The sequence below is a fragment of the Helianthus annuus genome, chromosome 12, assembly GCF_002127325.2.
Source record: "Helianthus annuus cultivar XRQ/B chromosome 12, HanXRQr2.0-SUNRISE, whole genome shotgun sequence".
NCBI classification, from domain to species: Eukaryota; Viridiplantae; Streptophyta; class Magnoliopsida; order Asterales; family Asteraceae; genus Helianthus; species Helianthus annuus.
Genome location: NC_035444.2, coordinates 142,896,323 through 142,903,247, shown reverse-complemented (window position 1 = coordinate 142,903,247; position 6,925 = coordinate 142,896,323). Strand labels below are relative to the sequence as shown.

The window sequence follows — 6,925 nt, the reverse complement described above, 5'->3', positions numbered from 1 at the left end:
TGGTTAAGGCTTTTAGATGATTTGGTATAGCTTATTGCTTTCTTCAATAATTGAATACATATATCCAGGTATTAACTTTTTTTTATTGTAATATAGTTAATTAATTCATTTTATTTTACCTGTTTGAATGGCCTGCCATTACTTTTTATTACTCATCTTTAAGATATATGGTTTTGTAATTATCTCTGCCTTTTCTGTCTTTTGGAATTAGTGATGAAAGTGGTGGAATTGATGGTGGAATTAGTGAAGAAAATGATGTGATTTGATCAATTAGTGGAGAAATTGATCTAATTGTGATTGAATTTTGAATCTGATTGTAAGATTCTAGAGAGGGGTAATTATATATTTTTTCATAATAAGTTACTAAATACTATAAATAATTAAGTAAAAAGGATGTAAGGTGTAATGAGTTTTACAAATAAAGGATCGTGACTGTAATTATTGAAGTTAAAGGGTATCCATTGCAATCCTATACAAACATAAAGGACGAAAAGTGTAATTTATCCTAGTAAATATACTAATAATAATTAATTCCCTATATTAACATATCTCACAATATTTGAACACATATTCACACATTTCACATAATAAATTCTATCTTATTAACTTCACAAGATTACAACGTAAGTGGAATGTGAAAAGGGAAAGTTCGAGTTGTCACATTATCACCAAGTTGAAAGAAATTTGTCCCAAAATTTAGCATGCGTTTACTGAACGAGCTAAGCATTTTCGCGGGGTGTCACAGCCAGCAGTTTGCAAAACTACTAGACAGTTAAGAAAACTATTGTTACATTGAAATACTGTAAAATACAAGGAAAACACTAGGGATTAAGGATTCCAGCACTTTTGGAATCCAGTACTTCTGGTCTTCTATGTTGACTGGTCTCTAGTCTTCAGCTTTGACTTGTTGACTTAGTTTTTGACTAGCACTTTATCATTCCAGCTGTTTGTACCTTGTCTTCCAGCACTTTGGTCCTGTAGATCTTGTTCCAGAAGTTTAGGTTGGTTGTTTGAGAAGCTTTACTTCTAGTATAATGAGTTGAACTTTAACCTTATTCCATCAGGCAGGGAAGATGGTTCCCTTGGGTTTTGGCTTTCATCATCAGCAAATCTTACATAACCCAACAAAGAACGACTTGACAAAGCATCATACAACACACGAAATAGTGTCTAAGTACTAAACAATAACAATCATCGTCAAACCAACATCAACGACACCAAATCCAACTACTTTTGAAGACATGCAAGTATTTCATCAAACATTAAAACACATAAAACCCAACAAAACATCATTAAACTCAACATCAGATAAGAAACCATTAAAAGCAATCCGTGATGCGAAACCTCTGGTAACATCAGTAACAAACAAACATAAATAAATAATCGAAGACAACGAAACAACATACGTCAACAAAAGAAGCAAACACTCTATGGCGTTGGCTGGAAAACGCACATAAATAATACAGACCCATTAAAACAAACTGTTCCAACAATAACACCCAATAAGCAAGTCTATAGAATTACATGCGTAAACCAAACGAACAAACAATTTATCTAAAGTAGTTGGAAAGTCGCCATAGAAAGTAGGCCGAAGCCGCTAGAGTGTAGAGAGAGAGAGAGAGAGGCGTGTAGAGAAAGAGAGAGAGAGAGAGAGAGAGAGAGAGAGAGAGAGAGCGTAAAGGATAAGAGGCAGTGAGGGGGAAACCTTTTAAACCTCCCACCGACCTAAAATTTATAACCAAAAAAGCAACACAAACAAACACCCAAAGTAAGTAAAACCACCAAAGAATAAGGTACAACCTATAATATATATAAATATTATAAATTAACATTATATAAATTACATAACAATTGTTTATTAGTGCATATACCTATATAATGTAAGTATCTGAAGAAAACCCATTTAATTTAGAAAACTTGGGAAGCCTGAATTGTGTGGATAGGATTGATCCACATCAAATATTTAAAACACATGTTCAAAGGGCAATTTGGTCATTTGTTCAAGCCATCACTTCACCCTTTCCCCATCCCATCAACTCACCTTTATTACCCATCAACACATTACCTTTTTAATAAAAAAATATATAATACAGATCTTTAATTCCTTTCTTCCTCCTTCATCCTCCATTCCTTTCTTCCTCACAAACCCTTATTGTTTCTTCCTCCATTCCTTTCTTCTGTCTTTCATGGCCGACCCACATGACTTCGTGTCTGATCTTCAGGCTTACTCTCCTAGCCGTGTATTTTGGAACAACTTCATCGGCGATGAATCACCTGCGGTTTACTTCCACTAGGCTTCATCTTCCTCAGGTGTGTGAATGAATCAAAAATCTGTTCTTCTTTTTTTATGAGACAGTCATGGATTTTTTTGGTTCCTGTTCTTCTCTTTTTAGGAGTCAATCATCTTCTTTCTGGGTAATCTCTGGCTTCTTTTAATGTGTTTTATGTCCATGAATACCCTGCCGTGTACATGTTTGTTGGTGTGGTTGAAGGATAAATTTGTTCTTTTTTTCCGAAACAATTGTGGTTTCTTTTCGAAGTAGTGTTAACTGGTTTTTTGTTTTTTTTGTGGATTAGATGATTTGTTTTGGATCCTTTGTTTAACTTATTTGAAGTTTTTTCACATTTTTAATATCTTGCACAACCTGGCAACTGATTTGTATTTTCTTTTTGTTTTGTTGGTATGTTAAAACGCATGAATATACAAGTTTATGATTTATGGTATAATCAGGACTTGGACATGTTAGAGATGAGAACATGCAACCAGAGGTAGAACTTCAACAGTCACACTTTCAGATGTTTTCACCAAATGAAGAAGGTTTTAACATTTAGATTTAAAAGCTTTTTTTTTCTAAAAAAATACCTTATTCTTGTTTTTATAATTATCGGTGCAAACTCGATTTTTAGATATGTGGAGTGATGAGTATGACGAGGAATAGCCGCTACGCGCACGAGCTAAATGAGCTAATGACAGAGGAAAATCCCCGCTAATCGGACCTGATGATGAAGGTTATCTTTAAAACAATTTGTAACATGTGTTATAGATCTGCCTTTTTTTAATTTTCTGATAGTTGTGCATGTGTTACACATGTAGCCCTTATGCTAAGAGGTTTTGGAAAAAAGATAAATTCATTGTTACTTCAAAACGATAGGCAATTCTAAGATGTGTTACACATGTTACAATTGTCCATTGTTTTGAAGTAACAATAAGCATTCTAATATGTATCTGCATAATGTTGTGAAAAAAGATTCCTTTATTGTTATTTCAAAACAATAGGCAGTTGTAACATGTGTTACACAAGTAGCGCTTATGCTACAATCTTTCCTAATAAACGTAAGGCGTATTACATGTGTTACACATCTAACTATTAAGATAAATGGTTGTGAAAAAAGATATCTTTGCTGTTTGTTCAAAACAATAAGCAATTGTAACATGTGTTATATGTGTTACAGATCTGCATTTTTTACATTTCTGACACATGTACATGTGTTACACATGTGGGCCTTATGGCAGGGGGTTTGGGAAAAAAGATAAATTCATTGTTAAAGATAGGGGATTCTAAGATGTGTTACACATGTTAGAATTGTCTATTGTTTTGAAGTAGCAATAGGCATTGTAACATGTATCTGCATAATGTTGTGAAAAAAGTTTCCTTCATTGTTACTTCAAAACAATAGGAAGTTGAAACATGTGTTAGACATGTAGCTCTTATGTTACAATCTTTCCTAACAAGCGTAAGGCGTATTGCATGTGTTACATATCTAACTATTAAGTAAGATAAATGGTTGTGAAAAAAGATATCTTTAGTGTTACTTCAAAACAATAAGCAATTGTAACATGTGTTATAGATCTGCATTTTTTAAATTTCTGACACATCTTAGTACATGTATTACACATGTAGGCCTTATGCTAGGGGGTTTGGGAAAAAAGATAAATTCATTGTTAATGATAGGGAATTTTAAGATGTGTTACACATGTTAGAATTGTCTTTTGTTTTGAAGTAACAATACGCATTCTAACAAGTATCTGCATAATGATGTGAAAAAAGATTCCTTCATTGTTACTTCAAAACAATAGGTAGTTGTAACATGTGTTACACATCTTAGAATTGTATATCTTTTTCAAATAACAATAGGCATTCTGACATGTATCTGCATAATGTTAAGGGTTGGAATAAGAATATGCATTTTTTTCTAGTTCTGACACTTGTTACATGTGTTACATTTGGTGTACCATTCACTGGTGTAGACAACCACATGCATTGTGTGACATTTGGTGTTGGGTTGCTTTTAAATGAGACTGTTGAATCTTATAAATGGGTACTCCAAGCATTCCTGAAAACACATGGGACTGAACCCCGGTTGATCTTAAGCAATCAGGACCGGTCGATGAAACAGTCTATTCAACAAGTCTTTACAACATCTCGTCACAGGCTTTGCATGTGGCATAGTTGGTTCTGTATCACCTTACAAGTTATATGTTTTGCTGACAAACGCCATGTCACACATGTCACACACACACTATAGAGTGAAACAACAGTATTGAACGCTGCTACACATTTCCCATTCTGACGTAACACGTGTAACCTTTTTGGGGGTATCGATGTTGTAGGTTTACTACATCATGTAACATGTATAGAGAAGTTGGATGATATTGCGTTGACATTGGATTTGAGTGAAATTTCTAGTTCAATCACAATCACTTACGTTGACTTTGGAGTTTAAGGGATACAACCTGTAACATGTGTTACACTGAAATGTTAGACTAGTGTTTCCAATTTACACATGTTACATCTTGTGTAACATGTGTAACCTGATTAAGCAACAGTTAGGACCTGCATAGTATCGTACAAACTAACTAGTTTTATATCAATAGTTGTAATGCTTCAAAAAAAAACTAACTAGTTTTATATCAATAGTTGGTGTTAGTAAGTTTTATGCCATAATGAGTTGTTAGTATTGCACACATTACAATCAAACTTAAACGTAACAGAAATGTTTATACAAACTTCAATATATATAGAAATGATCCAAAAAATATCATAAGGAAACAAAAATCTAGCTATGATTCGCGTCTTGATAACCATCGTTATATTGAACACAAATATCCATTCACCTTTGAACAAAACAAGTGCATTAGTTTGAACTCCTAAAGTTAAACTTATTAACACAAATGTAACAACAGGTATGTAACAAGGTATGTAACATGTGTAACGTGGCTATACATGTGTTACATATGTGTAGCCCATTTTTGTATCTAAGAAATGGCTGGTGTAACTATAAGTAACATGTGTAACATTGTTACAACATATGTAGCAAATTATGCCAGTAAAAAAACTTAACTTTTTATTTATAAAATAAACGAGATCATCCGTCTTCATCCAAAAACATGGCCTTCACAACACATTACAATCAAACTTCAAGGTAAAAAAAATGTTTATACAGACTTAAATATATACAAATGATCCAAAAATGATCATACATGTGTTACCCTCTAGTGTAACATAGGTTACAAACATGTCTTATATATGTGTAGCCCCGATTTTTGGTAACAAAGGGGTTGAACATATGTAACACATGTTTGTAACATGTGTTACACTAGAGGGTAACTTCTGTACAACGTCAAAGGTACCCACCACCTGCCCTTCATCGACTTCTTGTTCCCATTCTTCATCGGTTTCTCTATCTACCTTCTCTCTCTTTATGGCCACCTTTTGTCGTATCCGATATTGTGGTTCTCTTTCTTCCTGCCAAGATCCCTTATCGTTTGGCTGCAACTGCTATGGTCAAGTCGTAATAACACAAATTACAGTCCAGTATTTTTAATCTATTAATTAAAATAAATAGTAGTAACATAACTAACACAAGTTACCTTCTACCCAATTATGCCCTGAACTTGAAGACTCCCAAAATTTTAAGTTTTTATCTGCATCATTTCACACATAAAAAAACAAAATAAAACCACCCAAAAAAGGTTACATATGTAAACAGTTACCATAAATACCTTTATTTTTCCTACAGTTAAAACAATTACTATCCGTGGAACCAACTCCCTCGCTGCAAGCACTAAAAAACATGTAACATATGTTAGCACAACCTTACGTATTTGTTTGTCGTCATATCACTTTTTTTAACATCTATAGCTTTTGTTTTTGTTTTCTAGACTGGACAGTTGTGCTCCCCACAGCAATTGTTTGAGATGTGTTACCCTCTAGTGTAACACACGTTACAAACATGTGTTACATATGTGTAGCCCCTTTTTGTGTCCAAGAAATGGCTGGTTTTAACATAAGTAACACGTGTAACATTGTTACAACATATGTAGCTAATTATGCCAGCAAAAGAACAACTTTTTATTTATAAAATAAACGAGATCATCAACTATTAAATTATGGACTTTCTAAAGGTAATGAAAATGTGATATCCGAGTGAAGTTTATACAAGACAACTAACAACCCATCTAAAATAACATTTCAATATTTTAAAAGATATAGATTTGTAAACTAATAACAACTGACAATATCAAAAACTAAAAATGATTCTAATACAAAAACAAAAACCTGTAAACTACATAAAAATTTACCAATTAATAAACCACTTTGAGCACACAAAAACATATTAACAACAGCCTTAACAAAAAAAAAATCAAGTATGAAATGATTTTTCAAAATAAAAAAACTCAACAGATTGTTGTTTCTCTCTCTGAAATCATGGTAAATTAGGTTGAAACCTGCTTCTCTCACACACACACACTTGTGCGTGTGTTCTTGGTGTTCGAGATGAACACGATGAAAATTGTTGTTTCTCTCTCTAAAATCATGGCAAATAACAACCCATCTAAAATAACATTTCAATATTTTAAAAGATATAGATTTGTAAACTAATAACAACTGACAATATCAAAAACTAAAAATGATTCTAATAC

At 33.0% G+C, this 6,925-nt stretch overlaps 1 long non-coding RNA gene across 1 annotated transcript; it reads right to left on the bottom strand.

Moving 5' to 3' along the window:
• Positions 1 to 5,548: 5,548 nt before the first annotated feature.
• LOC118484914 lies at positions 5,549 to 6,044 on the bottom strand. The gene is made up of 2 exons (XR_004875043.1): positions 5,873 to 6,044; positions 5,549 to 5,780 (listed from the first exon to the last, which is right to left on the bottom strand). It is a non-coding gene; the product is annotated as an uncharacterized LOC118484914 (long non-coding RNA).
• Positions 6,045 to 6,925: the final 881 nt, after the last annotated feature.